Source organism: Phocoena phocoena, chromosome 1 (genome assembly GCF_963924675.1).
Source record: "Phocoena phocoena chromosome 1, mPhoPho1.1, whole genome shotgun sequence".
In the NCBI taxonomy this organism is placed as follows: Eukaryota; Metazoa; Chordata; class Mammalia; order Artiodactyla; family Phocoenidae; genus Phocoena; species Phocoena phocoena.
The window spans coordinates 106734749-106751750 of NC_089219.1; the positions used below are offsets into that span (position 1 = coordinate 106734749).

Genomic DNA, 17002 nt, shown 5'->3' on the forward strand with positions numbered 1-17002 from the left:
GCTGTTGGGCTGGGGAACGGGCAGCAGTGTAGACTGTAAATCCGCCACACGGCAGAATCACCGAACTACTCCCGGCTCAGTGAAGCTACAGATAAAGGCCTGACACACACTCCTAAGTGGTTTTACAGGGAGCAGACCCCCTCCAGATGGAAAGTGCTGCCCACAAGCACATAGACCCTGGACTGGTTGAAACCAGAAGGTTGATGACGCTTGAAACTTCACTTTGATGCCAGCCAATCCGAGAACTGTCTGCGAGCTGATCACGCCCTGCTCCTCGAACACTGTAAGGCTCCTCACTACGCCCTCCAGGGTGGGTCACACAGTCTTGAGGGCATTAGCCCGCTGTGGCCCCCTCTGCCTGGCAAAGCAATAAAAGCTACTCTTTTCTACTTCACCCAAAACTCTGTCTCCGCATTTCTCTTCGGCACCGGTGAACAGAGGCCAAGTTTCGGCAACAGGATCCAGTCACAAATTACTTTGGGGGAAAATTCCTAAAAGCCATTCTTGTGTTTCATCCTTTGAAAAGTTGCTCTTCACCCTAAAAAAAAAAATTTTTTTAAAAATGGTTGCAAAAAATGAAATCTTTGGGATGGAGGATTCTACGGTATTTAACTTTCCATAAATTATATTCTTTCCCTCTACGTGTTAGAACCCATTCTTAAAAGCAAATGAAATCAACCTGTGTCACCACCACTGTCTTCCAATTTGCTGTAATTCCAGTGAGAACCATGTTGGGTACACCTGTGCAGGAAATAGGGCGAGAGTCCTTTAGGGAAAAAACGGAAAGGAAAAAAGATACCTAATGTAATGCTTTAAACATGTACCAGTATCTCTTGACCTGTCAACCTAGGACAGACAGACGACCTGCAGATTGATATAGGGTTCATTATGTCCCCCTCTTATTACTGCTAAGGTGAATGTGCTAGACACTTATTGAATTGGTGTTCTATGTCTGCTGTAATAAGTGACCATGAGTTTAGTGGCTTAAAAGAACACACATTTATTATATTACAGTTCTGTAGGTTAGGAGTCCAACAAAGGTCTCACTGGACTAAAATCAAGGGGTCAATAGGGCTGCCTTACCTTCTGGAGGCTCTAGGGGATAATCTGTTTCCTTATCTTTTCTAGAGATTTTTCTAGAGATCTTTTTCAGAGATTCTCTGAGCTATTACTATCCCTGGAATAAAGCATATTTCAGATGAAATGAGCCAGAGTTTATTTCTGATGGCTGCAGAGAGAGAAAGGAGGGGAAAGGGGAAAAGCAGGGGGAGGAAAGGAAGCTTCTTCCTGGAAGTTAGCTGGGTGCTGAGTTCCTTTGTTGTCGGCTCCAAGATTCTCCGGAAGAGTCAGCGTCCCCCTTGAGCCAAAGGCACCCTCAAGGATCAAGTCACTCCGCTCCTTGCTCTCTGGTCTGAAAACACAAGTTGGCTGCCTTCTTCAGCCTCCCCTCGCCCCGCCCTCAGGTCTAGCCCAGTCTCACCCAGGTGGAGAAAACAAACGAAAAAACCAACCTCGCTCTTCAAGCAAACAGGTCATCTTCCTATCCCTTATTCTGGTCATCAGCTTCTTTTTCAGAATCGTCATTTCTTGTATTCTGTATGGTGAGGAAAGGAAAAACATGGTCCCTGGTATACCACGAGATTGAAGTAGGAAGGACGTGCGCAGAAAATACACCGAGTAGCACTCTGAGATGTAACCCTGAATCTACATGTCTACACACAAGACACATACATAAATATATACTTGTATCCATTGTTTTACAACTTCTTTATTTCTTAAAAACATTTTGGATCAGCATAACACACGATCCCAGAATTCCTTTCCCCGGCGTGTAACGCAGGACAAAAGGTAAGAATTCGAGGCGGCTGGCAAAATCCGCCGGTATCTCAGATAAAGAGTAAGAGGCGTGTTACCTCGGCTTGGTGGGCTCCCGAAGTGGGCGGGCACGATGACGTCACTTCCCCCTTCAGCAGCCGGCCCGCCCATTGGTCACTCGGCAGGGCGGGGACAGGGCAGGGGTTTGGAGGAGAGGAGCCGCCTTAGAGGTCAGGAATGGGGCTTGGCTTATGTAAATCTTGCAGCGTAGGGGTACAATTCCCGGCGAGCCACTTCCCGGGCTGTGGAAGTTTTCGCGAGAAGTTGCTCGGATTTTATTAGCAGAGTCGTTTGGAGGGGCTGAGAGGCGTGGAAGAGGAGGGGGTGCGGAGGGTGGGTGGGGAGCGTGTGTGTACAGTGTAGGCGTCTAAGGCTGTACGGGGGGGCGGGGAAAGCGATTCATACTTACCTGGCAGGGGAGATACCATGATCATGAAGGTGGTTTTCCCAGGGTGAGGCTCACTCATTGCACTGCGAGTGTGCTGACCCCTGCGATTTCCCCAAATAGGGGAAACTCGACTGCGTAATTTGTGGTAGTGGGGGACTGCGTGCGCGCTCTCCCCTGGCAACCAGTGTGCTAACGGTAGAATGAGGCGACGACACTTATGGGGCCCCGTACCTATTGCAGATAGCTCGGTGAAGAGCGTGTGTTGCTACCGTTTGTCGCGCGCCGGTTTCTCCCGGTGTTTTTTTTTTTTTTTTCTTCCTGGTGTTGTGGAACCTTCGGCGTGCGGGTGCCTGGGGCACCGCCGCGCTGGTTGTTACGGCAGGGTGCGCGATAGCCGAGTTTATTTTGTTTGTTTTCTTTTCGGGGGAGAAGTGAGTGTCAGCTCTCCGCGCAAGCGCAAACAGTTTGCGTGAGTACTTACGAGTTCGACTTCAGCTGCTCTGTGCTTTGCGAGACGCTGAGCGGTTCGGTACTTTGCTCTCCTGCCTTGTACTTTGAAACGGGAGTGCTACGCCGCGCCGCACGCAGGCACGGCAACGGCATCTGCGCTTTTTGCCTCAAACAACAGTAATAGTACCAGCCCGGGAACGTGCAAAAGAAAGTTCTCCCGGAGACCGGCCGTCTAGGCCTCCGCGGTGATGCCGTGGAAAGGGATGCGCTTGCCAATGCAAGGAACACGGGTTCGAGTTCCGGTCGGCGGCGAACATCCCACGCGCTACAGCGCAAGTGAGCTCTCCTGCGGTAACTGCTCAAGCCGGCGTGCCTGGAGCCCGCGCTCACGATCCTCGCAGTGAGGGAGAAGCCCGGCAGCGGCAGCGGCCCCACAACGCAGTTTATTCAAACAAACGCACAAAAACGGCGCGCAGACAGGCCCATCTAATGAAAGAGGGCAGGGAGTGGTCCCTGCGGGAGGGGAAGCAATGCCTCCACTTTTTACTGCCGGGAGAGTTTCCCCAGCAAAGCACACGACGACAACTCCAGTGTGGACCTTCTTACGCTGAGAGCCGAGCTGTGAGTCCAGCCAGGCCCAACGAGCTGCTGTCCGCAGGACAGACTCCCAGAGAGGGGAGAGATGCTAGAACTAATTTAGCGAGGAAGGCACTGCAGGGCCCCCAGCCACCGGGCAGCACCGTCCTCTTCCGTGCAGCTCCCGGAGGAATACTCCCCGAGGTCGGCGGAAATTTTTGACAGGACCAAGGCTCGCACAGGTAGTGCTCCTCCTCCCAAGCGGACAGACTAGAAGGAAACAAACAACCAACCGCAACCAGAAAACATCGTAGTTCAGGAGGGCAGGGGGTAGAGTATTCAGGAGGAATGTCTTGCGGCAGTAGCGGGAGCTCGTTAGCCCCAGACTGAGCGCTGCTCGGAACCACTTCGCAAATCATAGAAGCAAGACCGGAAACGATCAAACAGTTTGCAAGTAACTTAAGTGCGTCCATGAACAAAGTTCAGCGTTTCCAGGAACACACAGCTCTCCAGCAAGGCACCCTTCACAAATGCCTGGCATTCCATCACAGAGTCTGAGGTATCCGAAGAGCCAGGGGAAATGACCCTTCTCCATAATGCAGAGACACCCTCGGTGGTCATTTTGCAAGTGACCCAGAGCTGACACCGATGTTAAAATCACCAGAGGAGGACATCAAAACATTTATTCCAAGTGTATTCCGTAGCTTCAAACAGTTAAATGTACACACACACGGGGCACATTTTCAAAAGACCCGCTCTAACGTAAAGTGAAAACTACACTGTCTGAAAGGAAATGTACTGCAAGGGATTAAGAGCGAGCAGTTCGAAAACGCAGAAGAAAGAATTTTGAATAGGAATTGCGTTGGCTCTGCCTTGATTGCAGATCACTTTCAGTAGAAAGCGACAGTCCCAAATGAAAGGGCTGAGGCGTCCTGAGATGGGGCGGTGAATACTCCGCGCAGGTGGTGCCATGGAGCTTGATTTATGACGTCGCAGCTTGAGTAAGGGATGGCCGCCACCCGTGTGCGTGTGCCTTCATCCTCTGGCAGGTGTCCTGGAACGTACAAGACACATGACTTAGTGAGGGCAGCCCTCCAGGCGGTGCAAAGAGACCACGGGCACCAGGTAAAAACCGGGAGCAGGCGGCGATCATCAGCTGGGTGGAGATTCCGGGAGAGGGGCGCTGGGGAGGAACTGAAACGGCAGGCGCATAAAAGCGACAGCTGAGACCTCGCTCATCAGATTCTAAGCCAAGTCCGTCCCTGGGTGGGCTCGAACCACCAACCTTTCGGTTAACAGCCGAACGCGCTAACCGATTGCGCCACAGAGACGAGCGGCTGCGAGGCATTCTTGTAACATCCTGGAATCAGAATGTATTCCCCGTCCCTTCCAACCCCAGCGGAAAAGAGATTCAAATGTCTTTATCTTATCCAACCTCGCCGGCGCTCTCAGAGACACTGAGTCTCGTGGACCGTGGACACCGAGCCCGAGTGAGCTGGGGGCTCCGACGGAACAACGCCGGGCCCACGACCATCCATCCTCGCCTGCTCCTGGCCGCCTCGAAAGCGGCCCCTCTACACGAGACGACCGCCGCCTGTCTCGGGCTCAAGTCCTCCATTTCCCACTCGTGATCGGCCTCACCCGTCGCGCTCACCGCAAGTCCCCCTCCACGGTCCGGGTGGTCGTACGGGGGAAGGACAGCAACCGGCTGTGTCCCCACCGTTCTGCTCCCTCTGGGCGCCTCCAGAGAAGGGCTCCACGAGGCACGACCCGGAGTTTGCTCACCAGGCAGCCCCTCGCCCGGAGCAGGGCCTGGCATCCAGCAGGCGCCCAATACATGCCCGCCGCCGGGGCCCGCGGTGGTGGGTAGACCGAGAATTCTTATGCCACCTGTGTTTAGTCCTGGAGGAACCTAGACTTTTCAGATCGTCTGTTCTTCAAAACCTTTCTTCTAGCAGCTGATTTAGAACCAGATAAAAGTCCTAGAAAGGCCAGGAGGGCACCACCCCGTCCGGCTCTCAACTCCCCACCCAAGGCGGTGCTGCGGCCTCAGCCTGCGGGTGCAGGTGTCGGGTCTGAGAGGCGTGAAGGAGGAAAGCTGCAAAGGAGAAAGACGGCTGGGCTAACGTGGATCCGACCACAGCTCCTTAGGTCCCGGGTGGAGCACAGTGGTCGTGGTGTGATTGGTGCGGTGATGGAAGCCTGCCTGCTTGGGTCTGAATTCGAATCCTAACAGAAAACGGGTTTCCTGTGCCTGATCACCCCCGGCAACACCGTATGGTTCTACCTTTTGGACTTGGTGCCTTGCCCCCTACTGGCCACAGAGCAGGCGGGAGGGGTGGCGAGGCGCACACCTCATCGGAGGACTCCACGTTCTGAGGACGCCCAGACTCCGCCCGAGACCCCCACGGCCTCGAGTCAGCATTCCCTCCAGCTGTGCCCTCGTTGGCGCTCCCGGTACCGCCCACTCTGAGGAGAGCGCCTGCGGCTCCAAGAACAACCTTCTCCTCTGTCTGGGAGCATTTGGCTGGGTTGATCGGAAATCTGCCCTTTTCGGGCCTCACACGTCCCGGAAAATCCTAGGGCCTAGCGCCGGCCCTGCATGGGCCTGGAGGAGTCGCTGTGTTCCTGCCGGTTGGAGCTTGGCCTGCAAAGAAAGGCTCCCGCCGATTTCGGATTTCCCCGGCCTAGGCTGTGCATGCTAATTCAAGACTCAGGAGCTGCAGCGACCCAAAACAGGGAACCTCTCCTGTCGTTGTCTTTGCGAATGGCGTGCTCCTATACATAGAAAAATCCTCCATAACCCACACAAAACTACCAGAGTCAACAAACGAATTCTGTATAATGGCAGGGTACAAGATAGACAAAAATCAGTTGTTTTTATACACTAGCAGTGAACAATCTGAAAAAGAAATTAAGAAAACAATTCAATTTACGATAGCACCCAAAACGAATAAAATATCTACGAATTAACTTATCCAAGGAGGTGAAAGACTTCTAGACTGAAAACTACAAAACATAGCTGCAGGTGATTAAAGAATACCTAAGGCAATGGAAAGATAGCCTCTACGGATCTTTCTCTCTCTTTCTCCCTCATACTCCCAGGTTGCTTAGCCCAGCCGTCTTTCTCCTTTGCAGCTTTCCTCCTTCACGCCTCTCAGACCCGACACCTGCACCCGCAGGCTGAGGCCGCAGCACCGCCTTGGGTGGGGAGTTGAGAGCCGGACGGGGTGGTGCCCTCCTGGCCTTTCTAGGACTTTTATCTGGTTCTAAATCAGCTGCTAGAAGAAAGGTTTTGAAGAACAGACGATCTGAAAAGTCTAGGTTCCTCCAGGACTAAACACAGGTGGCATAAGAATTCTCGGTCTACCCACCACCGCGGGCCCCGGCGGCGGGCATGTATTGGGCGCCTGCTGGATGCCAGGCCCTGCTCCGGGCGAGGGGCTGCCTGGTGAGCAAACTCCGGGTCGTGCCTCGTGGAGCCCTTCTCTGGAGGCGCCCAGAGGGAGCAGAACGGTGGGGACACAGCCGGTTGCTGTCCTTCCCCCGTACGACCACCCGGACCGTGGAGGGGGACTTGCGGTGAGCGCGACGGGTGAGGCCGATCACGAGTGGGAAATGGAGGACTTGAGCCCGAGACAGGCGGCGGTCGTCTCGTGTAGAGGGGCCGCTTTCGAGGCGGCCAGGAGCAGGCGAGGATGGATGGTCGTGGGCCCGGCGTTGTTCCGTCGGAGCCCCCAGCTCACTCGGGCTCGGTGTCCACGGTCCACGAGACTCAGTGTCTCTGAGAGCGCCGGCGAGGTTGGATAAGATAAAGACATTTGAATCTCTTTTCCGCTGGGGTTGGAAGGGACGGGGAATACATTCTGATTCCAGGATGTTACAAGAATGCCTCGCAGCCGCTCGTCTCTGTGGCGCAATCGGTTAGCGCGTTCGGCTGTTAACCGAAAGGTTGGTGGTTCGAGCCCACCCAGGGACGGACTTGGCTTAGAATCTGATGAGCGAGGTCTCAGCTGTCGCTTTTATGCGCCTGCCGTTTCAGTTCCTCCCCAGCGCCCCTCTCCCGGAATCTCCACCCAGCTGATGATCGCCGCCTGCTCCCGGTTTTTACCTGGTGCCCGTGGTCTCTTTGCACCGCCTGGAGGGCTGCCCTCACTAAGTCATGTGTCTTGTACGTTCCAGGACACCTGCCAGAGGATGAAGGCACACGCACACGGGTGGCGGCCATCCCTTACTCAAGCTGCGACGTCATAAATCAAGCTCCATGGCACCACCTGCGCGGAGTATTCACCGCCCCATCTCAGGACGCCTCAGCCCTTTCATTTGGGACTGTCGCTTTCTACTGAAAGTGATCTGCAATCAAGGCAGAGCCAACGCAATTCCTATTCAAAATTCTTTCTTCTGCGTTTTCGAACTGCTCGCTCTTAATCCCTTGCAGTACATTTCCTTTCAGACAGTGTAGTTTTCACTTTACGTTAGAGCGGGTCTTTTGAAAATGTGCCCCGTGTGTGTGTACATTTAACTGTTTGAAGCTACGGAATACACTTGGAATAAATGTTTTGATGTCCTCCTCTGGTGATTTTAACATCGGTGTCAGCTCTGGGTCACTTGCAAAATGACCACCGAGGGTGTCTCTGCATTATGGAGAAGGGTCATTTCCCCTGGCTCTTCGGATACCTCAGACTCTGTGATGGAATGCCAGGCATTTGTGAAGGGTGCCTTGCTGGAGAGCTGTGTGTTCCTGGAAACGCTGAACTTTGTTCATGGACGCACTTAAGTTACTTGCAAACTGTTTGATCGTTTCCGGTCTTGCTTCTATGATTTGCGAAGTGGTTCCGAGCAGCGCTCAGTCTGGGGCTAACGAGCTCCCGCTACTGCCGCAAGACATTCCTCCTGAATACTCTACCCCCTGCCCTCCTGAACTACGATGTTTTCTGGTTGCGGTTGGTTGTTTGTTTCCTTCTAGTCTGTCCGCTTGGGAGGAGGAGCACTACCTGTGCGAGCCTTGGTCCTGTCAAAAATTTCCGCCGACCTCGGGGAGTATTCCTCCGGGAGCTGCACGGAAGAGGACGGTGCTGCCCGGTGGCTGGGGGCCCTGCAGTGCCTTCCTCGCTAAATTAGTTCTAGCATCTCTCCCCTCTCTGGGAGTCTGTCCTGCGGACAGCAGCTCGTTGGGCCTGGCTGGACTCACAGCTCGGCTCTCAGCGTAAGAAGGTCCACACTGGAGTTGTCGTCGTGTGCTTTGCTGGGGAAACTCTCCCGGCAGTAAAAAGTGGAGGCATTGCTTCCCCTCCCGCAGGGACCACTCCCTGCCCTCTTTCATTAGATGGGCCTGTCTGCGCGCCGTTTTTGTGCGTTTGTTTGAATAAACTGCGTTGTGGGGCCGCTGCCGCTGCCGGGCTTCTCCCTCACTGCGAGGATCGTGAGCGCGGGCTCCAGGCACGCCGGCTTGAGCAGTTACCGCAGGAGAGCTCACTTGCGCTGTAGCGCGTGGGATGTTCGCCGCCGACCGGAACTCGAACCCGTGTTCCTTGCATTGGCAAGCGCATCCCTTTCCACGGCATCACCGCGGAGGCCTAGACGGCCGGTCTCCGGGAGAACTTTCTTTTGCACGTTCCCGGGCTGGTACTATTACTGTTGTTTGAGGCAAAAAGCGCAGATGCCGTTGCCGTGCCTGCGTGCGGCGCGGCGTAGCACTCCCGTTTCAAAGTACAAGGCAGGAGAGCAAAGTACCGAACCGCTCAGCGTCTCGCAAAGCACAGAGCAGCTGAAGTCGAACTCGTAAGTACTCACGCAAACTGTTTGCGCTTGCGCGGAGAGCTGACACTCACTTCTCCCCCGAAAAGAAAACAAACAAAATAAACTCGGCTATCGCGCACCCTGCCGTAACAACCAGCGCGGCGGTGCCCCAGGCACCCGCACGCCGAAGGTTCCACAACACCAGGAAGAAAAAAAAAAAAAAAACACCGGGAGAAACCGGCGCGCGACAAACGGTAGCAACACACGCTCTTCACCGAGCTATCTGCAATAGGTACGGGGCCCCATAAGTGTCGTCGCCTCATTCTACCGTTAGCACACTGGTTGCCAGGGGAGAGCGCGCACGCAGTCCCCCACTACCACAAATTACGCAGTCGAGTTTCCCCTATTTGGGGAAATCGCAGGGGTCAGCACACTCGCAGTGCAATGAGTGAGCCTCACCCTGGGAAAACCACCTTCATGATCATGGTATCTCCCCTGCCAGGTAAGTATGAATCGCTTTCCCCGCCCCCCCGTACAGCCTTAGACGCCTACACTGTACACACACGCTCCCCACCCACCCTCCGCACCCCCTCCTCTTCCACGCCTCTCAGCCCCTCCAAACGACTCTGCTAATAAAATCCGAGCAACTTCTCGCGAAAACTTCCACAGCCCGGGAAGTGGCTCGCCGGGAATTGTACCCCTACGCTGCAAGATTTACATAAGCCAAGCCCCATTCCTGACCTCTAAGGCGGCTCCTCTCCTCCAACCCCTGCCCTGTCCCCGCCCTGCCGAGATGACCAATGGGCGGGCCGGCTGCTGAAGGGGGAAGTGACGTCATCGTGCCCGCCCACTTCGGGAGCCCACCAAGCCGAGGTAACACGCCTCTTACTCTTTATCTGAGATACCGGCGGATTTTGCCAGCCGCCTCGAATTCTTACCTTTTGTCCTGCGTTACACGCCGGGGAAAGGAATTCTGGGATCGTGTGTTATGCTGATCCAAAATGTTTTTAAGAAATAAAGAAGTTGTAAAACAATGGATACAAGTATATATTTATGTATGTGTCTTGTGTGTAGACATGTAGATTCAGGGTTACATCTCAGAGTGCTACTCGGTGTATTTTCTGCGCACGTCCTTCCTACTTCAATCTCGTGGTATACCAGGGACCATGTTTTTCCTTTCCTCACCATACAGAATACAAGAAATGACGATTCTGAAAAAGAAGCTGATGACCAGAATAAGGGATAGGAAGATGACCTGTTTGCTTGAAGAGCGAGGTTGGTTTTTTCGTTTGTTTTCTCCACCTGGGTGAGACTGGGCTAGACCTGAGGGCGGGGCGAGGGGAGGCTGAAGAAGGCAGCCAACTTGTGTTTTCAGACCAGAGAGCAAGGAGCGGAGTGACTTGATCCTTGAGGGTGCCTTTGGCTCAAGGGGGACGCTGACTCTTCCGGAGAATCTTGGAGCCGACAACAAAGGAACTCAGCACCCAGCTAACTTCCAGGAAGAAGCTTCCTTTCCTCCCCCTGCTTTTCCCCTTTCCCCTCCTTTCTCTCTCTGCAGCCATCAGAAATAAACTCTGGCTCATTTCATCTGAAATATGCTTTATTCCAGGGATAGTAATAGCTCAGAGAATCTCTGAAAAAGATCTCTAGAAAAATCTCTAGAAAAGATAAGGAAACAGATTATCCCCTAGAGCCTCCAGAAGGTAAGGCAGCCCTATTGACCCCTTGATTTTAGTCCAGTGAGACCTTTGTTGGACTCCTAACCTACAGAACTGTAATATAATAAATGTGTGTTCTTTTAAGCCACTAAACTCATGGTCACTTATTACAGCAGACATAGAACACCAATTCAATAAGTGTCTAGCACATTCACCTTAGCAGTAATAAGAGGGGGGACATAATGAACCCTATATCAATCTGCAGGTCGTCTGTCTGTCCTAGGTTGACAGGTCAAGAGATACTGGTACATGTTTAAAGCATTACATTAGGTATCTTTTTTCCTTTCCGTTTTTTCCCTAAAGGACTCTCGCCCTATTTCCTGCACAGGTGTACCCAACATGGTTCTCACTGGAATTACAGCAAATTGGAAGACAGTGGTGGTGACACAGGTTGATTTCATTTGCTTTTAAGAATGGGTTCTAACACGTAGAGGGAAAGAATATAATTTATGGAAAGTTAAATACCGTAGAATCCTCCATCCCAAAGATTCATTTTTTGCAACCATTTTTTAAAAAAATTTTTTTTTTTAGGGTGAAGAGCTACTTTTCAAAGGATGAAACACAAGAATGGCTTTTAGGAATTTTCCCCCAAAGTAATTTGTGACTGGATCCTGTTGCCGAAACTTGGCCTCTGTTCACCGGTGCCGAAGAGAAATGCGGAGACAGAGTTTTGGGTGAAGTAGAAAAGAGTAGCTTTTATTGCTTTGCCAGGCAGAGGGGGCCACAGCGGGCTAATGCCCTCAAGACTGTGTGACCCACCCTGGAGGGCGTAGTGAGGAGCCTTACAGTGTTCGAGGAGCAGGGCGTGATCAGCTCGCAGACAGTTCTCGGATTGGCTGGCATCAAAGTGAAGTTTCAAGCGTCATCAACCTTCTGGTTTCAACCAGTCCAGGGTCTATGTGCTTGTGGGCAGCACTTTCCATCTGGAGGGGGTCTGCTCCCTGTAAAACCACTTAGGAGTGTGTGTCAGGCCTTTATCTGTAGCTTCACTGAGCCGGGAGTTCGGTGATTCTGCCGTGTGGCGGATTTACAGTCTACACTGCTGCCCGTTCCCCAGCCCAACAGCTGTTCTTTGTTTCTACGCCTTCACATTCCCGAATCATTAACTCTCGAGTCAGCACTTTACTTCAAAAGACAAGGGCACGGGGCCTCGTACACGGTTTCAATCCTGACCAGGTCTGAGATTTACACGATGCATATGCTGTTGTTTTCATAAATGTTAACGTCCTTAAAATGAAGTTCTTAAAAGCATTATTTGAGTTCTCCATTGACTACAGATTACACCATCAATGCCTTCCAGCCCTGGCAGCACCGGGAGGAAGGAAGACTTGCCGGGATGCTTGCATCACCACAGGGCAAGAGGTCCTCAAATTTTACTGCTTTATCTTTAAGTAAGACTTCATAGTTCGGCTGACTTTTCATCCATTCTTGCTGATCCTGCCAGTGAGTTCCTCTGTCGTGACAGCCAAAGGCACTCATGGAAAATACTTAACCAAGCGTAAAGGCAGAAGTCGAGGTCACTTCATCTACTACGGAAGTGGGGCATGTGTCTACCTCAGGCCTGAGTCTTTTGGTAATTGGTGGCGGTGGTGGTGACAATGTTTGAGTTGTTTTATTTTTTATTTTATTTTTTACCTTTATTTGTTTATATTTTTGGCCACGCCGGCGGGGCCTGCGGGACCTTAGTTCCCCGACCACGGATCGAACCCCTGCCCCCTGCAGTGGAAGCTCACAGGCTAAACACTGGACCGCCAGGGAAGTCCGTGAGTTTTTTGTTCATGTTGTCGTTCGCTTTAATTTCTCAACCGTTACTAGGAAATAATTGTGGAGCAAGTGCTTGGTTTTAATTCTGGAAGGCAAAAGAACGTAACTAAGGACTTTTCCCAAGGAACGCTTTGAGATCTTTATGTCAATTTGTGGTGTGACTTACCCACTTTTCAATTAAGGATTCTTAATTAAAGGAAAACAAGCTTATTTATAGGTTTGAATCAGTGTTATAGAACAATAGGTTTTCGACTGGGATCCGCAGCCCACCCGCATCAGAAACGTGTGGTCTGTGTTTACGTGAAAAACTGCAGACTCTAGGGCCTCACACCAACGAGACCTCCGGGGATTGGAGCCCAGGAAGGAGGTTCTGTAATCTCCACAGCTGATTCTCAGGCACTCTAAATGTAAGAACTGCCCTTTAATATTTTTAGATAAGGGGATTGTTACAAAATGACAAGAGGGTAAATCATTCTTTTAAACTTAGACTTCAAGCGTTAGACAGTGAGGTGAGCTCTTCGTGACAGTTTGTCTTTCCTATTCTTCCCCACTCAGCCTAGGGACTCGTGCAGAAATTGGAGACAAAGTAGGGGAAGAAAAACGTATTTCTTTACACACAGTTTGCTTTAATAGCCACCGAAAAGATTGTTTCATTTCCTCTCACTGACCCTGTCCACCAGTTATGTTGGCCTTTAACGTATCGCTGTAGCAGCATGTATAAATATATATCATACATTTACTCACACATACACACCTTCGAAAGCACTGTGAAGACACAGACTAGGCTTTAGCACAACTGGGGGCCGCTCACATGTCACTTAAAAATGATCCCTGGTTCATTTACACAAGACTCAACAGGCTTGGTGTGGCCAGTAGCCCCCAAGTCCCAGGGAGAAGTTAGGATGACAAAATCGGACAGTATATTTAGAGTGAGGTCAGCACACTTCTTGGATATCATAAAAGAATAGAAATAGGAGGTCTAGGCTAAGCACGAGGCGGCATCTGGGAGTCGCTGCTCTCACCACGTGGATTCAAAGGACTCAGGTGTTGCGGTGCAGACCGACGCCCAGCCTGACCGTGACCCGGCTGCGCTGGCCCCGGGTCAGGTCGTCGGGCCCCTGCCCACACTGTCCCGCAGGGCACCGCTGCTCAGTCCTGAGCTCCTCGATCTGCCGTGGAGCTCCAGCGTGGGGACCGCATGCTCCATCGCTGGGAAGCAGGTCCTATTTCCCCTGAGTTGACCCTCAGGATGAGGCGAGAAGTGTGCTGTTGCTGGTGCCCAAGCCCCCCAGAAGCGGTGCCACAGGGTCCTCTACAAACTGTGCCTGTTTTGCTCCGTGCTGGGCCCGGTGGACCTTGCCTGGTTATTCCTCAACTGCAGGAGAGGCCCTCTGCCTTTCGCCCTGCCCCACCAGGCCACGTCTCTGACACCTTCCAGACCCTCCAGCAGGTGTGGAGGAGTGGGGCCCAGATCCTCCTCAGCAGACAGGGAGCTGTGAAGAAGGGGGGCAGCCCATCCTTCCTGTAGTTTTAAGGACCTCTGGTGGCTTCGCTTCTTGCCTCTGATGGCTCCTGGTAGGCAAGGGTCACAGGACTGGAGTGCATGACAGAGCCCTTAGGGATTTCACCTGGAGGCCAAAAATACCACAGTCAAAGTAAGAGTCCATTATCAGGCACTGCTGGGGGCTAACTGAGGCTGGAGAGAGATCTGAGTGGTGACAGAAGCCAGGAGCACGGTGAGAGCCTGTCACGAGGATGAGCTGAGGGGACGAGCTGAGGTCTGGAGGAGCAACTGGGGCCACCAGGTTGGAGAAGAAGCTTCCCACCACCTCCTGTGGTCTTATCTCTGCTCAAAGCCACTGCACACCAGGTGGCCGGATCCTACCACTCCCTCTTCAGGGGCCAGTTCACTCTCCAATTTACTCTGAAGCAAAAGGATGGCTTTTGTGATTTCCCAGGAAAAGAAGTGCTTAGTATGAAACGTGCATACAGACATTGTCTTTTGTAGGAAGGAGAGAACATTTTCTAGGGTGAGAATAGCTATGGGAGTTTGGGGTTGCTGGTTCTGGGTAGCTCTGTTCTCTCCACCTTCTCTCTTTGCTTCTCCAATTGGTGACTCGTGTGGCCAGGGAGGAAAGGGGCCTGGGTGCGACCACCCACCTCTGGAAACATGATTGTGCTGAGCTGAAGCCTCTGGCTTTTGTGACTTCCCAGGAAAAGCCGTGCTTAGTATGAAACATACACACACAGACATGGTCTTTTGTAGGAAGGAGAGAACGTTTTCTATAGTGAGAATAGCTATTGGAGTTTGGGGTTTATTTTGCTCAAGAGTTCATTGAGAGTCTTCATTCTGTGTGTTTATACTTTTCCAAAAAGTTAGAAACTGTTGAGCCTTTATTTCTTCAAATATTTTTCTACCCCAGTCTCTCATCTCTTTTTGAGACAACAATTTTGGATATACTATATTATTTAACATCGTCCCACAAGTCACTAAAATTTTTTTTTCAGTCTTTTTTTTTCTTTGATTCATTTTGGATAAATTCTTTTTCTATGTCTTCAAATTTAAATGAAAATTTCTTCTGCAGTCTCTAATCTGCTATTAACCATATCCAGTAATATTTTTATTTCAGATATTTTGTCATCTCTAGGAATTCCATTTATACTTATATCTTCCATTTCTCTCCTTATGCTCATATTTCTTTTCATTTTTGACCATATAAGCATAATTATAATATATGTTTTCATATTTTTGCCTAACCCCATCATCTCTTTCATTTCTGAGTTTGTTTCTGTTGTCATATTTTCCTGTCCTATGTATAATACTTTTGGTTATGGGTCATATTTCCCTGTCCTATGTATAATACTTTTTATTAGAAGCTGGACATTATGAATTATACATTGTTGGTTACTGAATTTTGTTTTTAAAGATTGTTGAACTTTATTTTCCCCAGAAGTTGTTACTTGTGTTCAGTATGATTCTTTTGAGGCTTGTTTTAAAATTCATTCAGGGCAAGTCTATAGTAGTCTTTGCTCGAGGGCTGACTTGGACCCCCTTCTAAGGCATGGCCTTTTTGATGTCTCTATTGGATGCCCTGTATACTCAGTGAGATTTCTCCATTTTTCCACTCTGGCTGTAGTGATCTCCAGCACAGTGTGATCTCTAGGAATTATTTGTCTTCTTCCTAGTCACTGTTCTTTGCCTGGAATCGGTTCTTGCCCAGCCTCATGGAGGTTTACCCTACCATACACAGATTTATATTCAGCTATTGATTCATGGGGTGCATTATGTATATTTCAGTAACTCTTCTCTGTATGTCTCCCTCCTCAGTTACTCTGTGCAAAAATTCAAGATTTCTTGAACTGTGTTTATTTTCTTTAACTCAGCAATTTTCCCGCACTTTGTTGTTGTCGTTGTCGTTCCTACCCTGTGCCATATTCCAGAAATTGTCTGCAAGAAGAAAGTTTAGGTGTGGTAGGATTCACCTTGTTTGTTTTCTTTCAGGGGTCACAGTTCAGAGCTTCTATTGTCCAATGTCTGAAAACTCTTTTTCTATATTTTGTCCAGTTTTCTTTTTTTTAAAGAGTCACAGATTTATTTATTTATTTATGGCTGCGTTGGGTCTTTGTTGTTGCGTGTGGGCTTTCTCTAGTTGCGGCGAGCAGGGGCCGCTTTTCGTTGTGGTGCACGGGCTTCTCATTGCAGTGGCTTCTCTTTGTTGTGGAGCATGGCCTCTAGGTGTGCGGGCTTCAGTAGTTGTGTCACACGGGCTCAGTAGTTGTGGCTTACGGGCTTAGCTGCTCCGTGGCACGTGGGATCTTCCTGGACTAGGGCTCGAACCTGTGTCCCTTGCATTGGCAGGCAGATTTTTAACCACTGTGCCACCAGGGAAGCCCCTCTCTTGTCTCCTTAAACTAGCTTGTGTTCATCTGCCTTAGATGATGGAGGATTCACAAGTAGTAGAAAGCATGAGCCTCTGTTCCTGTGGCTCAGTGAGGCAGGGTGTTGTCTGGTTCCAGTGGAGTTACAATGAAGAAGCCTCTCTATCCTCCTTTCCTTAAGCTTTCCCAGTCTTGGGTGTGGAAAGAACTCAGTTGCTCCAGTTCAGCAACCCCTCAGCTCATTCTGCTTCACTAGTTGAACCAGCTTTTAAAATTTTTACAGCAGCATATTACTCCATTGTGTGGTTGTACCATAATTTTCCAGCCCATATCCTAGGTATGAATATTTAGGTAGGTTCAGTATTTTGCAATTAAAAATACTGCTCAAGGGTTTCCTTGGTGGCGCAGTGGTTGAGAGTCCACCTGCCGATGCAGGAGACACGGGTTTGTGCCCCGGTATGGGAAGATCCCACATGCCGCGGAGCGGCTGGGCCCGTGAGCCATGGCCGCTGAGCCTGCGCGTCCAGAGCCTGTGCTCCGCAACGGGAGACGCCACAACAGTGAGAGGCCCGCATACCGCAAAAAAAATTAATAATAATAATAATGCTCAAAT

The 17002-nt window shown here is 50.9% G+C and overlaps 4 non-coding genes across 4 annotated transcripts; 2 read left to right on the forward strand and 2 right to left on the reverse strand.

Moving 5' to 3' along the window:
- The first annotated feature begins 2276 nt into the window (after positions 1-2276).
- On the forward strand, positions 2277-2440 carry LOC136140384 (U1 spliceosomal RNA). The gene has a single exon (XR_010657603.1). It is a non-coding gene; the product is annotated as a U1 spliceosomal RNA (small nuclear RNA).
- A 2106-nt stretch (positions 2441-4546) lies between these two features.
- Positions 4547-4620, reverse strand: TRNAN-GUU (transfer RNA asparagine (anticodon GUU)). The gene has a single exon. It is a non-coding gene; the product is annotated as a tRNA-Asn (tRNA).
- A 2574-nt stretch (positions 4621-7194) lies between these two features.
- Positions 7195-7268, forward strand: TRNAN-GUU (transfer RNA asparagine (anticodon GUU)). The gene has a single exon. It is a non-coding gene; the product is annotated as a tRNA-Asn (tRNA).
- A 2106-nt stretch (positions 7269-9374) lies between these two features.
- Positions 9375-9538, reverse strand: LOC136140441 (U1 spliceosomal RNA). Its single transcript, XR_010657614.1, has one exon. It is a non-coding gene; the product is annotated as a U1 spliceosomal RNA (small nuclear RNA).
- Positions 9539-17002: the final 7464 nt, after the last annotated feature.